The sequence below is a fragment of the Manis pentadactyla genome, chromosome 15, assembly GCF_030020395.1.
Source record: "Manis pentadactyla isolate mManPen7 chromosome 15, mManPen7.hap1, whole genome shotgun sequence".
In the NCBI taxonomy this organism is placed as follows: domain Eukaryota; kingdom Metazoa; phylum Chordata; class Mammalia; order Pholidota; family Manidae; genus Manis; species Manis pentadactyla.
Genome location: NC_080033.1, coordinates 22,111,313 through 22,132,333, shown reverse-complemented (window position 1 = coordinate 22,132,333; position 21,021 = coordinate 22,111,313). Strand labels below are relative to the sequence as shown.

At 43.6% G+C, this 21,021-nt stretch overlaps 1 protein-coding gene across 6 annotated transcripts in view; it reads left to right on the top strand.

Moving 5' to 3' along the window:
• Nucleotides 1-5,728: 5,728 nt before the first annotated feature.
• The window catches only part of GARRE1 (granule associated Rac and RHOG effector 1), a 96,356-nt gene continuing 81,063 nt past the window's right edge, over nucleotides 5,729-21,021 (top strand). For 2 of the 6 annotated variants that reach the window (XM_036929901.2, XM_036929900.2), the window contains exon 1: nucleotides 5,729-5,879. The gene's annotated coding sequence lies outside the window, so the exon portion shown is untranslated. Of the gene's footprint in view, nucleotides 5,880-6,345; nucleotides 6,482-14,157; nucleotides 15,308-21,021 lie in introns of those variants that run through there. The other 4 variants (XM_036929898.2, XM_057493308.1, XM_036929894.2 and 1 more) reach the window with 3 other exon arrangements.

Sequence of the window (21,021 nt, the reverse complement as noted above, 5' to 3'; positions counted from 1 at the left end):
GGGAGTCTTTTGTGTGTGGTCCTGCCATCCAACAGCTATATCCAACATGAGTTGAGTAACCCAGATATATGCAAGGGAGTCCAGGCCCTGTGATCAGTCCCCAAGGTTGTACAAGTCACACTGTCACCAGTAACTCAGCCATTTGAATACCCAATTAAAATTGCCCTAACAGCATCTTACTACACTGATGGACAGTGACGTCAATGGGGCATGGGGTATACTTGATAATATGGGTGAATGTAGAAACCACAATGTTTTTCATGTGAAGCCTTCATAAGAGTATATATCAATGATACCTTAATTAAAAATAAATAAATAATTAAAAAAATTAAATGCCCTAACAGGACCATAACTTGGGGCAAATGAGTAAAAATCTCTGATTGGAGCCATATAGCAACTCCAGAGTTGTTGGGTGGGAAGACTCTGGCACTATGTATTGAGGAAATGAAGACCCAGCCCCTGTGGCCCTCCTTCCTGCTGTGCCCAGAGGGAGCCGATAAGCTGCAGGGTGGCAGTCTGTAAGTTACTCCCAGGCACCAGGACTGCTGCCAAGGACAGCCATTCAAGTGACCACAGTGCTCTTTTTGTTAGGGCTCATAAATTGCCTCTTGTTTCAGTGACAAGGAGCTGGGGGTTATTACATTTCGATAACCAAAAGGAGAGTCCACCTACACTCAGGAAAGGGGACAAAGTTCAATTAGATGGACCTAAGAAGGTCTCATGCCCCTCAATCTTGGCCCTCTGGCGAGTTTACAGATCTGAGGGTATGCTTCTAAAATGTAATTTTCAGAATTCCAACAAGTGTTCAAGTCTGAAGTCTTCACAAGGCCACAGAAGCGACTCTGCAAATTATCCTGTCACAATTCTTGGGAGACACATCTAACTGGACCAAGACGACAGCGCAGCCCTGAGCTAGGGTGGTGCCCCTGGCCAGGCCCACATACTGGAACCTGTGGAGAGTAGAGCTGTCCTTGGCTCTGTCAGCTTCACAATGGACTGGAGCTGCCTCTGGCTTTCAGGCTAGTTTGACTTCAAGGCCGCAGCCCCTGTGGCTCCACCAACACCACAACCTTGCCTGGTTCCCTCCCCAGCACACCTTTCCTTCCTTTCCTGGTCATAAGCCATTGGATCCCTGGCATCCTATGGTGGGCATAGCCCCCTGGGTGGTCCTGAGTCCATGCAGCAGCTCTTCCGATCCCTCACATACATCCAGACATCTGTTTCACCACGCCCTGGAGAGCCCTCAGGGAGTCCCCAGGCAGGTCCTGCCTGTATTTTGCATGTTTCCTAAGGTGGTGCCAAGCATCCTGTCCTGGCTACAGGGGAAGGGGTCCAGTCCAGGCTCTCTCAGGCCCCTGGCCAGCCCCAGCCTCTCAGAACAATCAAAGGCAACCTGGGATCTTAGAGTGGGGGTGAGACAGAAACAGATGACTCTGCCTGGCAAGGGCTCTTTGGCCACAACACAGCCATCTCCAGCCAGGGGAGGGTGGAGAAAGGACAACAGGATGCTCAAACGGTTACTTACACACGGGAAAGGGAGGAGTGACGAGCGACTTCCTCAGGAAGGCAATCTGGAGACGGAGGGGGATGTTTCCCCTTTGGCATGTGTCCCATGCTGCCCTCACTCCCTTTCCTGCCTAGGCCACACCACCCGAGCTAGACTATACTGGCCTCACCCCATCTCTCTCCATTCTCAGCAGACAGCCAGTTGCTCTGTGCCCAGAACGTCTGGCCAACCCTCTTCAGACTCACTTCCAAATCCTGTGGATTCTGGAATGCAGCTACCCTTCCTGGGGCTCACAGCCCATCTGACAGCTTTCACATTCTGCCCAAGGGAGACCGATAAGGTACTCTCTCCAAACTCAAACCTATTGCCGCTGCCCTGCTCCCTGGCCCCGAGGACACTTGGCTGCAGTAACCCCTTCACTGGAGGCTCTTCTTTCAGACGCACCCACTAAAACTAACATGTAAAAGCCCAGCCTGGAAGCCCTGGCTGTTACTGCCATGAAGAGTGTAAAAGCCAACAGTAATAACTTTGGCTGCTTAAGAAGATCAGTTCTTTAATTCCCTTGAGCCCTCCATGTGGGATGATTGTATTCTGCAGTCTTTCTGACAATAGGAATGTGAAGCCTTCCTAAAAGCTAACTGTAGCAAATTCCTTCCTTCCTTCCTTCCTTCCTTCCCTCCCTCCCTCCCTCCCTCCTCCCTCCCTTCCCTCCCTCCCTCCCTCCCTCCTTCCTCCTTCTTCTTCTTCTCCTTCTCCTTCTCCTTCTTCCTTTCTTTCTTTCTTTCTTTTCTTTCTTTCTTTTCTCAGCGAAAGGAGGCATCTCATGCCAAGGCCAAGTTGTAGCTCTAGCCCATCTCACTAATGCAAGGATTTTCAGTCACTGAGGAGCTCCTGAAACCTCATTCTGCTCACATCTTGTGGGCAACAACGTCTGAGGCTCTCCTCAGAGGATCTGGCACCAATTCTGCTTTTAACAGATACACAGAGAGCTGGTGGATTCAGGGAGAGTCCCTGTTCCCTGGCCTGCACCCTCTTGGCCTCCTCTGTGGCCTTTTGATGTGCTGGTCTGGTGGTCTTTTGGGTGCCATCCCACCCCTGTGTGCACGTTGAGGCTCTAACCATAGACCTGTTGACAGAGCTGAGGATCACAGCTTTGTCCCTGCAGACATGGACCTCATCTCTGAACCCTCTAGGCTCCATCCTCTTTCCTTAGCACTCTGGTGAAAGGGAGCTTGGAATTGTGACACATGAAGTGACAAATGTCTGAAACCTCTGTAGTGGGTACATGGGTGTTTCCTCTTCCCTCTTTTTATGCATGTGTGTCGGATGAATGCAAACAAATAGTTGTTGCTGTACTCACAAAGTGGACTTGATATGTCCACAGTACAAGATGTCCTCAGGTCAGGCTGACAGGCCCAAGACAGCCTGGTACACAGAGGACCACAGAGGCCAGCAAAGGGGCCCCAAAGATGGTGGTGTACAGCCTGAGCTCAAATAGGAACTACACAAATGGCTGAATGGGGTTCTGGATTGAAGTCTATAGAGTGGGCCTAGACGATGATAGGCAGGAATGGTTTCCAGCACATGACCCTGGGACCATGAGGTTTGCAGGGAAGTGAGTAGCCGTGGTTGGGCATGTGGGTCAGAGCCTGCCACATGGGATGGGGGCCTCTGTCCCACCTGGTGTTTACCAGGTGCCTCCAGGCATGGCCACTGTAGGCTTCTGGGGACTGTAGAAGGAGCTAGGAGGACTTAAGAGTAAGAGATGGGCTTGTCCCGAGATTGCAGCTTGTCCTGAGACTGTGATTGAAGCCACAGTTGGCCTATGCAGAAGCCATCCACCATCAGCCTGGTTCCTTTTCCAGCCTACATAGATAAGATGACAGCAGCACTCAGGGACACTTCTTCCAACCCGGATGTCCTCTCCCACCTCACATCCCTCCTCCCGTAACTTAGGTTCCACAAGAGTTAGTAACACTCTCGCCCCTCTGTTATTCAACCCCCAGGTGGTGAATCCTTACTCCACCTTCTGCACTTTTACCTGAAAGCTGCTGGGGCAAGTCAAGTAATAAGAGGGTTGTACTCTGAATTAATGGTAATCAACCTGAAATAGATCCTTAGTACAGTTTGGAAGTTCTGCCACATTTCTCCTGTCAACTCACCTTTCTGCTTTCAGAGCTTTTTCCACTTTCCACTCCCCTCACACCTCCATCCCTAAGCTCCCCTCACTCTTTGGTGCTGCCAGAGGTAAACCCACTGCCAAGCATTTTAGACCCCTCAAGCCTTTTCAGAGCCTCACATATGAATCACATCATCTCACTCCTATAGATTCAGAGTCTTTCTATCACTGAATCTTCCTCTCTAATCTTGAAACATGTTTAAGTCTTTTCTACCTGCAAAACACAAATCACCAAAAAAGCCTCCTTTCAATCCACACCCACCTCCAACTCCCACCTACAGCTTCAATGACCACCCAAGCCCATGACATCTCCAGCACTCTTGGGCTCCAGACCCTCATCCCCAACTGCCTGTTGGTGCTTCCTCCTTGATGTCATGTTTCCCATGGAACTCATGGCCACCTTTCTATCTTCCACCCTTGCAAATGTGGTCTTCCTCAGGAGCTTCACAGCATTGTGACTGTTACCACTACAATGACTCTTCCCAGAGTTTCAGGAGAGATTTAGATCCCTCTTCCTGACCCTCTGTATCTATTTCATCACTGACTTGCATCAGCTTTATTCCCCATTGCCACCACCATAGTCTGTGCCTGTCCTTCAAAGCCAGGTTCCCATACCCACCAGTATAAGAAGGCAATCTGTTAGGGTACAGGCAGTAATTATTAGAACTTCTATATATACTAGGGGTTTCAAAACTTTTACAACTCTCTTTACGTATGTTTCATAATGTAAATAGTATGTTAGTAGTGTAATGCACATACATAATTTATAAATAAAATTTAGGTGATACTCAAACTTTTTTCTGATAAATGTTCAAGAACAAAGAAAACTGGAGGTCCAGATCTAAATCAGAATCTCCTTTTGCTTGGACAATCAAAATAGCTTCCTAACTGATCTCTAAATCTATTTATTTATAGTGGTAAAATATACATAAAATTTACCATTTTAAAACATTTTTACATGTATAGTTTTGTGGCACTAAGTACATTCATGCTTTTGTGTAGCCGTCATCCCATCCATCTCCGGAACTTCTTCATCTTCCCAAACTGAAACTCTGTACCTATTAAATACAAACTACCTATGCTTCCTTCACCTCAGTCTCTGGCAACTACCACTCTACTTTCTGTCTCTATGAACTTGACTATTCTAGGTACCCCATATAAATATCTGTGCTTTTGCAACGGGCTTATTTCACTTAGCAGAATGTCCTCACAGTTTGTCCATTTATAGCATGGATTAGAATTCCCTCCCTTTTTAAGGCTGAATAATATTCTGTTGTATGCATATACCGTATTTTGTTTATCCATTCATTCATCCATGTACAGTTGGATTGCTTTCACCTTTTTGACTATTATGAATAATGCTGCTATGAGCATGAGCATATAAATCTACATCCACTTTTGCCTTGTCTCTCTAGATCTTCTCCACAATGCAGCCCAAGTAATTAATCCTTTAAACCCATGTGTATGGTAAAATCACCCCATGCTTAAAACTCATTAGTGTTCCAATGGTCTCAGGCAAGACCTCCTTACCACCTAGTTTCTTGAACACAGAGCTATTGAAAACATCCGATTTTTTCTGCCTTTCTTCCCTGCTGCTCCAGGTTTTTGCTGTTGTTGTTTTTTAATTTTCCCCTTTAGGACCTCAGCTCGTGCGAAGAATTCCCTGATCACTCTCCCTCACTAGGTCAGGGAACTTCCTCCTTCTTCCACTTTCCCATCCTACCACTTGTCACAATTGGCACTATATCATCACGCGTATTTATGACAATTTTACTGTATTTCCACCACTAGAGAATAAAACTATGAGGGTGAGGGTATTATCTGGTTTCTAGTGTCTGTCAGCGTGCGGCATCTAGTAAACTCAATATTTAGAAATCAATTTCAATAATCCGTGAGGACGCAGCGGACCCCTCCCTCCCGGAGGCCAGTGAACGATCGGGGTGGCCCTCCAGGTTCTGGCCACCTGTCTTCAATCCCGCCCTAGCTGTCCCACGCGGAGATCCTCACTCCCTAAGAAAGGAGGTCCAATGCGCCGCCCCCGCCCGACTCGCGCAGTAGAGGTCGGCTCCAAATCGCTCTGTCCGCGGCCGCCCCGGCGTCCGCCTGGGGCGGGGGCGGGGCCGGCCCGGAGACGTCATTTCCGGTGTACACAGCCGGTCCGGGCGGTGCGCTGGGGGCCGGGGCGCGTCGCAGGTGAGGAGCGGACACGAGTGGGCGCTGCCTGACGCAGGCAGGCAGGCGGGCGGGCTTGGGGGGCGGCAGGTGGGTGGTGGGCCGCGGCCGGGGCTGGCGACTGGAAGAGCTCGCGGGGCGCTGCCCCCCTCGGGGCCATGGGCTCCCGCCCCTTGCCCGTCCGCTGTGGAGGACGCCGGGCTCTGGGGGCGCTGGCCGGGGGGACGGAAGCCCGGAGGGGCTTCCTGGCTCGTGCCTGGGAGCGGGGACGCGGCGGGGACCCCGCAGTCGCGCGACGGAGGGATGGGAGCAATCTCTCGGGCCGTCAGGGCCGGGAGGTTGCGCTGGCGCCGCGACCCGCTCCCGGAAGCCCGCGGAGCAGTTCGCGGAGGGACGGCGGCCTGTGGCTGCCGGGGTCCGCCGGGACTGGTTGGGGACGCGGCCCTCACGCCGCCCCGCGGCTGCCTTGCTGGCTGCGTGCACCTTCCCTGCGGTGGAACGCGGCTTTCCGGCCCTGCTGAGCCCGCTGGCGCTGTCGGGCCGGGGGAGGTTCCGCGAGGACCCCAGGAGGCTGGGGTTGAGAATGAAGGACCCACGCCCGTGGGGCAAGCGCAGGGTCAGAGGTGTGTCTCTCTGGTTGGCACGATTATTTTGTTTATACTCCTTACAAAATTTGCCAGATGAATAGCTTGGGGAGGCCCCAGTTTGGAAATAGCTTGTTCCCACCGTTCACCTCCATTATAAAAGCAATTCGTTCTCCTTTCCTCACACCGAAGACAGCACAAAAAGTACTGTGACAATACTTTTTAAAAAATAGTCGTCTACCAACCTACTGCTCAATAACAATCAATGCTAATATTTTCGTGGTTATCAATAAATACAGACACATATTATCACTTTTATGGATTTTATAGTATACCATTGTATACCTTCGTTTCACCAAGCCGTACTGATGAACAATGTAGATTGTTTGCAATTCATCTCAAGCTAATTCTGCCAAAAGGATTTGCCTGTTTTAGGATCAATTTACAAGAGGTCAAAGGTAACACTCATTTAAAAAATATGTAGTACTTGTTTTCTTGATGTGTTTGAAAAATTCTCCATTACAGTGGTATATAAAAAATTCCATTGCTTCTCATTTTTTTTATCTTCTAGCTATTTACTTAATATTTGGTTTTGGTGTAAGATATGAAATATTTTCCAAATAGTTCTTCCAATTTTATTGAATAAGCTGTAACTGCCATTTTATCATATTTTAGACCTAAACTCCTAAGTATGTGTTTGTAAAGGACTAGTTACAGATTTGATATTTAGGTTTTGTGTATGGTGTTCTTCAATTCCATTCACGGTATCTTTCTTTTTTTAATTTCCTTTACAAGTCCAGGAAATATTTCATGTTTGGAATTTCTCTTTTTATCTTTTAAGTAAAAAGTTTAGTTTATTGCTGTTTCATTTACTTTCTTGCTGACAAGATAAACTCCATATGAAGAGTTCAGGTTTGTTGTGGCAACTTTTCAGTCTGGCATTTGAGATTCTAATCTTCCTCTATTTTTGCACATGAATACGTAGATTAGCATTAGAGACCAAGATAGAAAAGCTCTCAGATTCCCTTGGCAAGCCTAGATTTTTCAATCTAAAATTATCTCTGGATTTTTGGAAGACAACATGTTTTAAGCATCCTTTTTAAAAGATTTTAAATAAGTTGCACATTATTCTGTTGAAAATTTTAGTGAATGTTTATTCTGTTGAAATTCTGAAGCCTGATACACCAGAAGCTTTATGTCAAGTGTGTCTTCCAAGTCTGTAGGAAAATGATAGATAGTACCTGAGAGCTAGCACACTGGGGCATCACATGGATTGAGTGTCCAGTCTCTCCTTTTCCCTCCCATGACTTTGTCCTTAGTGGAAAATGAGGACCTTCCCCAGGTAGACAAAGAATGTTGGTTTGAAAAAGGAATTGCTTTATTTTGAAGTTACAGGAAAAGTAGGATGCCATTTTCTCTTAGTGTTAGATCACAGAGAGCCCGAATATGTTAGGGGTTGTTTCAAATGTTTTTATTGAAACTCCTCTAGAGGCCCCCTACTGATAGATGCAGTAACTGACACTCATTTCCCTTGACCTTGACGGTAAATCTTTGACATGGTGAGCCACACTTTCTTTTTGTTGTGAATCTCCTCTTGGTTGGCCTTCTTGACTTGAAGCTATTGTGGTCATTTTAAGTTTGTGGCTGGACTTTTTTACTTGTCTTTGCTCCTTCTCTTCCCACATCTGCTGTGAGTATTTTCTAAGGCCTGGCTTCATGCCTCTACCTCTTCCCCACAATACATGCTTCTTCCCACATGTCTAGTATGTGACTTCTAGACAAAGGACTACCTCACACCCTCACCCCTCCTCCACTCAGTGATCCCAACTCAGACTTTGCTGCAAGTCTCTGACCCCTGGACATGTTCTTGAGGCTGTACTTTCTCCAGGTGATGGAGCTCTTCATTACTTCTCAAACGATTGCTTCATGACTGTAAGGTTCTTAACCAGATGACGTATCTTCCTTCTTGATTCGGGCTGTAGTTGCTATTTGCTTTCTATCCCTACAACTTGATTTAAACTTTGTACCTTTACTCTAAGGAATTTCAGACATAATCTAGTACCCCCCTGGATAAATACAATGAGACCCAGTGATTTTAGTCCTGAAATTAGCTCACCTTTATGGAGTACTTACACTATGGGCCAGTTACTGTATTGGAAGATTAGAATACAGAGCTGAAAGGCACAGACTGAAGAAGAAAGCCAAATAAGCAGTTGCCATAAGGTGTCATAAATGCCTAGAAGCAGGAGACACATACTAAGTTTTGCCAGGTTTCAGGATCTTGTCTGTCTTATTCACTGCTTTCTCTCCAGGGCCTAGAACACACTGTCCTGGGAACAATTAAGTAATAAGTGAATCAATAATCATCTAAGAATAAAATCAGAATAAAAGAGCTATCTATAGAAAAGACACAGCCAAGAGACATTTTGTAAATGTAGTTTGGTGGATTTCAGGGAAAATTGTAAGTTCAACCAAATTGACCCAGCTGTAAACCCTAGGAAGGCATGATTGGAATGTGTTTGTAGCCAGAACACTTAAACTTAAATTTTGTATCCTCAGAAGGAGAGGGTTGGGATAGTGTCTGGGGAAATGGGAGTGGCAGGTCCAAGAGAGAAATTGGTTTATAGAGAAATTCCTGTACAGTGTCTGTACCAAAACACTGTACAGTGTCTGTAGCACTGTCTGGGAGCCCTAAGTGGAGGGGCTGTGTGTAGTCTTCCACTGGGCCTCTGCTCCCCAGACAGATGGGTGTGTCCCTGTTGAAACTTCTAAGCGAGAGTATTTTTCCTTTGCTTTACTGCCATGCTCCTAGTACCGTCTGATTAGAACATAGCTTCACATGGAGATTTCCTGCCAAGGAGAGAATGAGAGTGGTTGAGAGCTCTGCACCCAGACTGCTTGGGTGAGAGCCTGATCTTGGGATGCTGGCTAATCTCTGTTTCCCTGTCTGTAGAATGGGGATAATAGCAGCTCCTTCCTCTTTGCTCCTTGGCTGACACCTGGCAAATGCTCAATAAGTATAGTTTTCATCAGTATTTATAAACTTAGTAACTGGCCTTCTGGCTAGTTCATCAGTCATCTTTGAGCTTAGATAGCCTGAATCAGTTCCCCTGAATCTGCTTGCTCTTAGGTGTACTGACAAAGCTGAGAACCAGGAGATGGGAAGGCATGGCAGCAGTGCTGTTTCCAAACTGGTCACCCAGAGAATCCAGCTGCATTTGTCAGGGAAGACTTCCTGGAGAAGGCTGGGCTTGAGCTGAGTATGCTAAAAGTGGGGAAAAGTGAGTTCACCACAGTAAGGGGAGAGGACTTCTGGGCAGGGCCATGACAGGTACAAAGATGTAGGGGTAAGCAAGCATGGGGTCTGTGAGCTCCAGGAGGTTTAGAGTAGAGGGTAAGCAGGTATGAATAGGCAAGTAGAAGGAAATTAGATTAGAAAGGAAAATGGACCCAGCTGTTGGAAATACAATTAATTATAATACCTAATTTATTGGGCACTAACTGCATCAGACACTGTCATTCCCTCAGACTCACTGTTAGTCAGGTTTGGCACTAAGTGCTTTGCGTATAGTATTACCTCGTGCTTTGTATATAGTATTATGTTGTTTAGTCCTCACAGCGACCCTATGATGTAGGTGCTTAGATTACAGAAGTGATGTGTTGAATGTCACCTAATAAGTCTCTGTTTCATGATGCAGCCTGTACATTGCTACAAGGCAACTCTTGATGTCTTCTGTACATTTTAGTTACTGATGAAGTCCAAGCCGACCAATGTCTTCTGACTTCATGAAACTATCTTGGATTAAAGTGTGAAAATACGTGTACTATAAATCGAATATAAACAGTAAAGGTGCAGATATGCATCAGGCCCAGAGAAATATTATTCAGCAAAAAAGACAAGATGCAGAAATGTATATATGTGCCCATTTGTATAAAAGAGAGAGAGAGATGCACATGAAATAGGTTTTAAGTGCCAAAAAACATTTCTGGAATGATAGAAAAGAAGCAGTCATTGCCTTTGGGATAAAGCCCTGGAATCTAGGCTGTTGGACTGATCTAGCTTTCTCTTGCATGCTCTTTTGTATAGCTTGAATTTTTTTTGCACTGTGTAAGTGTATTGTATTTTTAATTAGAAATTAATTTAAAAAATGTAAATGTCTACCATCATTTAGAGAGGGAATGTAACATAGAGGTTAAGAGCAAGGACTCTATTTGAACTGCCTGGGTTCAAGCCCTGCCTCTGCCACTTACTAGTCACTAACTTCTAAGTCTCATAACTCTCTTTGCCTCAGTTTACCCTGTTTGAAATGGGGGAGGCAACATTACCTACGTCTTGGTAGTGGTTACAGTGAGGCTTAAATGAGTTAATATTTGTGAACAGATATCCTTAGAATAGTTCCTGACAGGTGTGGTGTGGTGGTGGTCGTCCTGGTATGGTCCTGTATTGTGCACTGCATTAAATGTGCAGGTGGGTCCAGGGTCTATCTCTATGTGCTTACAATTCACTGGAAACAGAAGGCAACAAAGCTGAGGCTGCAGAGCTCAGGAAAGGCTCTATGGGAACTGAATGGGCCCTGAACGGTTTCATCCAAACAGTGGATCTTAAGTATGAAGAACGTCTAGAAAAAGATGAGGGAAAGGGCATAAAGAGACTTGTTCCAGTGGTGATGTGTGTCCTAGATAGACTAAGGCAGAGGAATGAGACAGGGGAGAGGGAGCCTGAAGCTGGCATATGTCTTGTGATCACAGTTGTTATATGGTAGAGTTTTTCTTCACTTGTATAAAATAATGATATGATTTGTAAATGGTGACATTTTAGGCTTAATGAAATGTGATCGTTCTAGCTTGATTTTTGAAATGGCCATGAGGTGTTCCTCTGTAATTTGTTTAATTAACCCCTTTTGATGCAGAACATGTGGGTTACTTCCAGGTTGATGCTTGTAGGAGTGCTGCCAGTGAGTGTTTGATACAGGCCTTTACATTTTCTGAGTTTTTCTAGGATTCATTCCTAGATGGTATTGCTTTTTTTTTTTTTTTTTAAACCATTTGATTGTGTTCCTTGTGTCTGGGCCACTGTCAGATATGTGCTTTTTCAAATTGGTAGTTACAAAGAATCATAATGGGAAAGCTTTTGAGTAGAATTAGAACTAGATATTACCTGAAAAAAATCTAATTTTCCTATTAAAAATGATTTGGGGATCAGGTGCTAGTGAAGTGGTAATTATGACCAGGGAATCTGGGAATACCTGAGTCTTCCCCCACCCCACTCCCAGGTACCAGATGTGGATGTGTGTGCCTGAGAACAGAGGCAGAAGAAAGCTGGCTGGCTCCCAGACTTGAGTGTTGCAGGCTGTGGTAACCTAGGCAGGGAGAGGCAAGGCCGTCCCTCTCAACAGCTCACAAGGACCTCTCCTGCCTCTGGGTCTCAGGGTAGGAGAGAATGCACCATGTCCTTGTGCTGAACTGACTTTGTTCTGCCCTTCCTTCTGCGAGGTGATCCCCCACTGAGCCTAGTCCATGCTCTTCTGTCTGGGGCTGAAAGAGGAGGGAGTGGTGGGCAGGAAAATGGGTGGAGCCTTGCCTCTTCTGTGAGGGAGGATGCCCGGCAGCACTCCCTTTAGTTTGTTGCCAGGACTTTGGCATTTGGGGCCGGAGCTTCAGGAAGGTAAGTGATGTATTTTTTAATTGTTGTAGCTCTGTGGTGTTTGAGAAATGGGGGGAGGGAAGTTTGTTTTTTTACTAATAGTAGCCCAAAATGAGGAATTTCGTTAGAAAATAAAATGTGCCACCCTCTGACTAGTGCCTGGCCTCTTTCAGAGCAGTAGCTTCCATTTCTTGAGTGAGACTCAGGGCGTGCCAAGTACTGTGCTTTATGGATTTAATTCTCACCCTGCTGGAGAAATTGAGGCAGAAGAGTTCAAGTAACTTGCCTCCCGTCATAGAGTTACTAAGTGCCATTCATTCAAGTAATAATTACTGAGAGCAGGAATTCAGATCTAGGTCAGTCTGACTCCAAAACCCATACCCATAACTACTACAGCGTGGCAGTAACTGTTCCTGTGAAATCTCTTTGTATTAGAGCACCTTACCTGAAAGGTAAGAGCATGAGCATTTTCTCCGTTTTCTCCCATTAGGCTATAAGCCCCTTGAAAGCAGGAATTGTGTCTTGCATTCACCGCTGTGCAGCCTCAGTGCCTGGAGCAGTGCCATGTACCTAGTATAGGACCTCAGCAATCCTTGAGTATGAGAAGGCTCATGGCTTAGAGAAGCCAGTCTGGATGAGCCACTGCAGGCCTACTCTAGGGCTTCCCTGCCCAAGGGGGTACTCCCTGAGTGTCCTTCCTGCTGAACATGTGACAGACTGGAATACTTGTGGGGAGGAATGGGCTCCCTCGCTGTGACTCTGACTTGCAGTTCTTGAGAGATGGGAAGGCTTGCTGGGTGTGCAAAATTGGAGTCAGTGTTCCCAGCTGGAGGAGAAAGCTGCTATAATTATCCACTGGTAAAATTTGTCCTGGGTGTCTTAAATTTTCAGAAATCATCCTAAATCTGAAGTGTATTTATCTAAAATGGATATAGTTCCTCTCTAGTAAGAAGAATAATTTCCAAATTACAGTTTGGTTTACCCATCTCTATAATAGCTTTTTGATAAGTGCTTGTTTTTCCCTATTCTAGGGTAATTTTGGATAGGTTCCTCAGTGCAAGTTGTTAAGAACGAGTAGCACTATGGAATTTATAATTTTCTTAAATAACTTTCTAATGGATACATTAGTTTTCACTAGTTGAACTTGCTTTTCCTAATTTGGAAACTTTTTGGATAACTGAGCTAAAACTAGGCTTAAACAGAGCAGAGTAGATCAAGGCCATTTCACACTGTAACAAAAATAAACTGCAGATTTTTAATGTAGATTTTTTTGGAAGTTTTTTAACAATTTGGATTTGAAAAAATTATATAAATTCTTTGTGATTTTAAAAAATGATTTACTTTAAAGTAGTTATTCTCCTAATGGTTTATAACCTGAATTTCTATTAGCAGAATTTGTTGTTTTGAATGTTTTCTTAGTGTTGGAGTGCATTTGATGTGAAAAATTTTAATGGTCCAAGACCATTTTAGCTTACAGATAAAATCTTGGTTTTACCTGAGCAAATTTTTTCGGAAGTTTCAAAGCCAACTTAATTTACGTTTTGGTGATGTATGGTAGTTGTTTGTAGATAAACTTTTTCTTGGCAAAACTTCGTACCACCTGTGCCACCTTTCTTCCTTATTTTGAAGATTTCTGTTTAACAGAGATTTTTTTTTGGCTCAGAGTGTTCCTCTAATAAAATCTTTTAAAAATTCTAGTACTTTGTTTTATAAAGGCAGCAGGTTTTGAGAGTTAGTCTTTTGATTTCATGAGAAGACTAAGCATGAGTCTTAGAATATAGTAAGTTGATTTATTACCAGAAAATATGGCAGGTCTGTCTGCAACAGGGCCAAGTACTAATGGACTTTTTTTCGTTAAATGTTGATTATTTTCTTTGTGTGAAACTGAATATATGGTGATTACCATCCATTCCTTTTATTTTTCCACTTATTTATGTAGTGACTGTTTAAAAAATAAACCAGCTTTTGATCTTCCTCTTTTCCCTCCCCACCAATACCCTCAATTTAAACAAAATTAAACCTATCCTTCATCTATATGACTGTAAATACATTTGGCCTATTTTTTTAAAAAGGTGTATTATTTTGAACTAACAATTCCATTGAATTTGTGGTTAGAAAATTTTTTTCTTCTGCTTAAATGAAATTATTAGTTTGTAAATTACCAAATACAAAAGTTCTTCAAATCTGATGATGATAACTTGCTTTGTTTTTGTAGAGGCATACCATATTTTGTGGTGACAGATTCTTACAGAACAAGTGTCAGCACAAGAGGCAGGTGTCACCATGTAGAGGCAATTTGTTCCCCCTTTAGACCAGAAACTCCTCGACAGCAAGCACTGTCAACTTCTGTGTCCTAGGTGCCTAGAGCATTGAGGCACCGCTCACAGGGTTGACCTGTGCTAGGGGATGGATGTAGAAACTTGTTTATTTTAATTATGGTAGAGTCTAGCATTGATTAGGATTTTATTGAGTAGGGTTTTTCCTATCTACTTGAGCTTTCATAGCTCGATTTAGGGTAACATGGACTTCAGATTTTATCAACTGATCAGTTATTTAGTAACATTTTGTTTTGTTTTAGTTTTAGTCATCATTTCTTGACTAGAAAAAAAAAAGGTTTAATCCTGGCCTCCTTAAAACTTTTTCACTGACATACTCTGATAGGACTTTAATGTTTCAGGAGTGTTTTGCATGATTCTTTAACATACTTAGTATTAATTCTTGGAAACTTTATGTATATTAGGCTAGTGTCCAGTTTTGCACATTTTCTTTGGGGTCTGTCTGCTGGGCACAGAAATAATCTGGGCTTGGTGGACCTAGAAGTGTCACCTCCTTTACTCTGGCTTGGCTTTCCATGCCTGCCTTTCCATTTTACTGTTTAATGATACCCTCCCTGCTCAGTGATTTGTGTTCAGGAAGCTAGGCAGTGATTACTTTTGTTTCTGCTTTGTGAACTTCCTGCCCCACTTCCTATTTTTACCAGGCAACTACAGGAAATGAGACGGCTCCTGGCTGGCTGCAGAGCACTGATTTTAGGTAGCAGAGGACAAGGCCTTAAGGCCTGAGCCACTTAAAGTATTTTCCACCTTTGTCTTTTCACTACCTCCTTCCTGTAGGACTCAATGGGAACAAGATTTTGTGATTGAATTGAGATGATGACATGTCCTGTTCACCTTTGAGTGGGGTTGCTGCTCAGCATGAAGGGAAGAGCTTTTGTGAAGCAGGTGGGTTTTTTTTTTTTTTCAGTGGTACAGTAGGGGTGGGACATCATGGCCCTGTGGCTCAGCTGCTGTCATAGGTGAATAGTTTGGCAGAAGCAAAGGGTGGGTGAAGGGACCTGTTCCAAGTAAGGCTGGAAGGGCGAATTCTGATTACTTGGTGGGGGCTTTGACTGGCAGGCTTAGAGTGAACTAAGGAGCCTCATCTGCTCTCTGAGGTCTTTACCAGGGCCTTGGCCTCTGTGGCTCTCACCTTCCTCTGAACTCAGTGGCATTTGTTTTGTAAACCACCTATTTTAGCATTTACCCACCTCCCTTTCCGTGATACCTTTTACTGTCTTAAATAGACCTGGGGTAGCTTAGCTTAGGGGAGAAATTTGTGTTGTCTGCCTAGAGAGAAGTAACTTTTTGGATATTTGGTGACTTGAATATGGAAGGTGCTCAGAGCACTTGCTTAGCAGCGTTTCTCAGTAGCAGATGATTCTTTGGCTTTGGGTGAACGGTGAACAGGGGGTTGTCCTGTGCATCATAGGGTAGTTAACAGCTTTTCTGGCCTCTACCAATAGCACTGCCCCAGTTGTGGCAACCAAAAAGTGTTCCCAGACATTGCCAAATGTCCCCTGGGGTTGGACATGTGTGTGTGTATGTGTGTGTGTGTGTGTGTGTGTGTGTGAAGCATCTTCTCCACTTGTGGAGAATCACAGTGTTAAAGGATTGAATGCTGACTTACAAGTTTGAGAAATGGAATAAAACCGACTGTTTGGTTCCTTGGGTTTGGAGCCATTTGTTAGTTTCTATTTCAGTATCTGATAGTCTCATGCATATTTTTTTATTTTGATATCATTAATGTACAGTTACATGAGCAACATTATGGTTACTAGACTCCCCCCATTATCAAGTCCCCACCACATACCCCATTACAGTCACTATCCATCAGCGTAGTAAGATGCTAAAGAATCACTACTTGTCCTCTCTGTGTTATACTGCCTTCCCCATGCACCCCCCCACTACATTATGTGTGCTAATCCTAATGCCCCTTTTTCACCCTTATCCCTCCCTTCCCACCCATCCTCCCCAGTCCCTTTCCCTTTGGTAACTGTTAGTCCATTCTTGGGTTCTGTGAGTCTGCTGCTGTTTTGTTCCTTCAGTTTTTTCTATGTTCTTATTCTCCACAGACGAGTGAAATCATTTGATACTTGTCTTTCTCCACCTGGCTTATTTCACTGAGCATAATACCCTCTCTCATGCATTTTTAGTTTACTATTTAGATTTTGCTGTTATCATCCAACTTTGAGATATACCTTCTGTGTGCTTTCATTGAAAAGAGCTGGGGCCTGATCATCTGGCAGCCTAGCTTCTGATCCTCATAGAAAGTATTTTCTCTCAGCCTTGATCTTACTTGCTCCAGAAGTCTAGTTCCTTGGAAGCTGAACTGTGTGGATATAATGGAGAAAATGTGAGGGATTTAGGATGTAACTGTAATAATATCTAAAAGGAGAAAATAAGAGGCGTTTAGGATGTAACAGTAACAATAGCTGACATTTAGGGATCAGTTGCTGTAGACCCAGTGAACAGGATTGGTGGGGTTGCATGTAAGGGATAGAAAGCTAAGGAAACATGACAGGACCATCTGTGATAACACCTGAGGTATAAGCTCAGAATTGGTGGTGCCTTTAACCAGGGCAATTACAGCAGAGGATCACCAGAATGGAAGGATGACTAAGAAAAGTTTAAAGGACCCAAGGAGATGTCTTGTGAATTTAGTCTGTTCAAGAGGGGTCTTGATGAGAGAATTGAATTTGGGTGTCATCAGAAATGGATGTGGGTGTGGTCCTAAAGAGAGATCAGTTTAATTTTCATTAGTCCAGTTCAGCCTCCTTTCAATTGAGAAAGACTGTGGCATCTTCTAAGAGTGATAGATACTGGTCTAGATAAATATTTGACGAGGTGGAATAGTGCAGTGATGGAGAGCTCAGCCTGTGGTGGCAGACTGCCAGGTCCCAAACCCAGCTCCGCTGGTGGATACTACCTCAGCCATGTGGCAAGAAGTTGAACTCACTTAGCCTCTTTAAATGTCTCACCTACCTCACAGGGTCATTGTGAGAATTAAATAAGATAACACATATGAAGTAGTAAAGTGCATAGCACAGTGCCTGGCACTTAGTACCCACTCAGTTAATGTCAGCTGTTTTTATTTTTGGGTTCTCATGAGTATTAAATGAAATTATATATCTAAAACTCCAGGTATGATCCTTGACACGTTGTAGGCACTTAATGAATGGTCTATATTTTGTTGAGAAGTACTTATGTGAACATGGCATGTTGGCAGGAGCATTTTTTTTAACAGACCCTATTTCTAGCATTTACTGCCTCTGTAGATGGCAAGGCTAACTATGAATCTGTAATGAAATCACTGATAAATACTGAGGATGAAGTAATCATTCAACAAGTATCTGTTCAATGTTTGCAGTGTGCTTAATGCTCTCAAATATCTTGAATGATTTTGGTGATCCTGAGGGTTGGAGAAGGCAGGGAAAACAGAACTGGCAGTCTGATACAATATGTTACAATAGAGCACAGATAATGCTAAGAGGGGGCTAAAAACAGGGTGTTATGGTAGCACACAGAAGAGCTCTTAGCTTAGTTTTTGTCAAGGTGGCTTCCCAGAGGAGGTGATGTCTCAGATATCCAGGAGGAGTGAGAGCAAGCCAGGAATGCTTTCTAGGCAAATGGAACTGAACATGTGGATGGTGAGAGGAAAGATGGCACAAACCAGAACTGGGCAGTATTGGGCAGAGTTAGGGGAAGATAGTTTAGCCATAACAGATTTTAAGCATGGCACAATCAAATTGGCTCTAGAACAGTCACACAGCAACCGAAGGGGAGTGGTCCAGCAATTTAGAAGGTTACTCAGGAGTAAGATCACTATGATTCAGGCAAGATGTAAAGATCTAAATTTTGGATTTATAGTGAATATACTGAGAGGATAGACTTGAGAGAGAGAGAAAGGAGGCAGGAAGGATATAACTAAATGATTACTTGGATGTAAAGGAGGGTGAGGAGTAGCTCCCAGGTTTCTGGCTTACAGGTAGATGGTAGGTCAAGTAGGTATGGAGATGCCACTCACCAAGGCAGGGAGGGAACACAGAAAGACTGGAGAGAGTTGGTTTTGGACATTTGATTTAGGGGCCTGTCAAGCTGGCAGTTGAGTATTTGGGGTCTAGAGCACAGGAGAAAGATTTGGGCTAGAGAGATGGGTTTGGAGATCTTCCCAGGGAGAATATGTTGATTATAGAAACAGAAAGGGCACAACAGAGAGCCTTGAGGAACCATAGCACTTCAGGTCTGTCAGAGGACAAGTGGCTCAGAGGCAACTAAAAATGGACAGAGGGACACAGGAGGAGAGCTACGAGAATAGTGTCTTTTCATAGCTATATCCACAGAGTTGCCTCACTCTTTTTCTTTCCTTTTTTTTTTTTGTGATCTGCATTTTAATGGCATTACTTTTTTTTTTTTCACATAAAAAAAACAATGTGGTTACTACATTTACCCATATTACCAAGTCCCCACCCATACCCCAATGCAGTCACTGCCATCAGTGTAGAAGATGCCACAGATTCACTATTTGCCTTCTCTCTGCTACACTGTTTTCCTCATGATCCCCCACACCACGTGTACTAAACATAATACGCCTCAATCACCTTCTCCCTCTCTCCCCACCCGCCCTCCCACACCCCTCCCCTTTGGTAACCACTAGTCCCTTCTTGGAGTCTCTGAGTCTGCTGCCATTTTGTTCCTTCAGTTTTGCTTCGTTGTTACACTCCACAAATGAGGGAAATCATTTGGCACTTGTCTTTCTCCGCCTGGCTTATTTCACTGAGCATAATATCCTCGAACTCCATCTATGTAGTTGCAAATGGTAGGATTTGTTTCTTTCTTATGGCTGAATAGTATTCCATTGTGTTTATGTACCACATCTTCTTTATCTACTCATCTACTGATGGACACTTAGGTTGCTTCCATTTCTTGGCTATTGTAAATAGTGCTGTGATAAACATAGGGGTGCATATGTCTTTTTGAATCTGAGTTGTATTCTTTGGATAAATTCCAAGGAGTGGGATTCCAGGTCAAATGGTATTTCTATTTTTAGTTTTTTGAGGAACCTCCATATAACTTTCCATAATGGTTGAACTAGCTTACATTCCCACCAGCAGTGTAGGAAGGTTCCCCTTTCTCCGCATCCTTGCCAGCATTTGTTTTTCTTAATCTTTTCAACGCTGGCCATCCTAACTGGTGTGAACTGATATCTCATTGTGGTTTTAATTTGCATTTCCCTTATGATTAGTGATGTGGAGCATCTTTTCATGTGTCTGGAGACATCTTTCATGTGTCTTTGGAGAATTGTCTCTTCATATCCTCTGCCCATTTTTTAATCGGGTTATTTGCTTTTTGGGTGTTGAGGCATGTGAGTTCTTCATATATTTTGGATGTTAACCCCTTGTCGGATATGTCATTTACAAATATATTCTCCTGTACTGTAGGATGCCTTTTTGTTCTGATGATGGTGTCCTTTGCTGTACAGAAACTTTTTAGTTTGATGTAGTCCCATGAGTTCATTTCTGCTTTTGTTTCCCTTGCTCAAGGAGATGCCTTCAGGGAGAAGTTGTTCATGCTTATATTCAAGAGATTTTTGCCTATGTTGTCTTCTAAGAGATTTATGGTTTCATGACTTACATTCAGGTCTTTGATCCATTTCCAGTTGACTTTTGTGTATGGGGTTAAACAATAATCCAGTTTCATTCTCTTGCATGTAGCTGTCCAGTTTTGCCAACACCAGTTGTTGAAGAGGCTGTCCTTTCCCCATTGTATGTCCATAGCTCCTTTATCATATATTAATTGACCATATATGGTTGGGTTTATATCAGGGCTCTCTGGTCTGTTCCATTGGTCTATGGGTCTGTTCTTCTGCCAATACCAAATTGTCTTGATTACTGTGGCTTTGTAGTAGGGCTTGAAGTTGGGGACCATAATCGCCCCCACTTTATTCTTCCTTCTCAGGATTTCTTTGGATATTTGGGGTCTTTTTGCCAATACCAAATTGTCTTGATTACTGTGGCTTTGTAGTAGGGCTTGAAGTTGGGGACCATAATCGCCCCCACTTTATTCTTCCTTCTCAGGATTTCTTTGGATATTTGGGGTCTTTTGTGGTTCCATATGAATTTTAGAATGATTTTCTCTAGTTTGTTGAAGAATTCTTTGTATTTTGATAGGAATTGCATTGAATCTGTAGATTGCTTTAGGCAGGATTGCCATTTTGAAAATATTCTTCCTATCCATGAGCATGGGATGTGTTTCCATTTATTGGTATCTTCTTTAACTTTTCTCATGAGTGTCTTGTAGTTTTCAGAGTATAGGTCTTTCACTTCCTTGGTTAGGTTTATTCGTAGGTATTTTATTCTTTTTGATGCAACTGTGAATGGAATTGTTTTCCTGATTTCTGTTTCTGCTAGTTTATTGTTAGTGTATAGGAATACCACAGATTTCTGTGTATTAATTTTGTATCCTGCAACTTTGCTGAATTCAGATATTAGATCTAGTAGTTTTGGAGTGTATTCTTTAGGAATTTTTATGTACAGTATCATGTCATCTGCAAATAGTGACAGTTTGACTTCTTCTTTACCAATCTGGATTCTTTGTATTTCTTTGTTTTGTCTGATTGC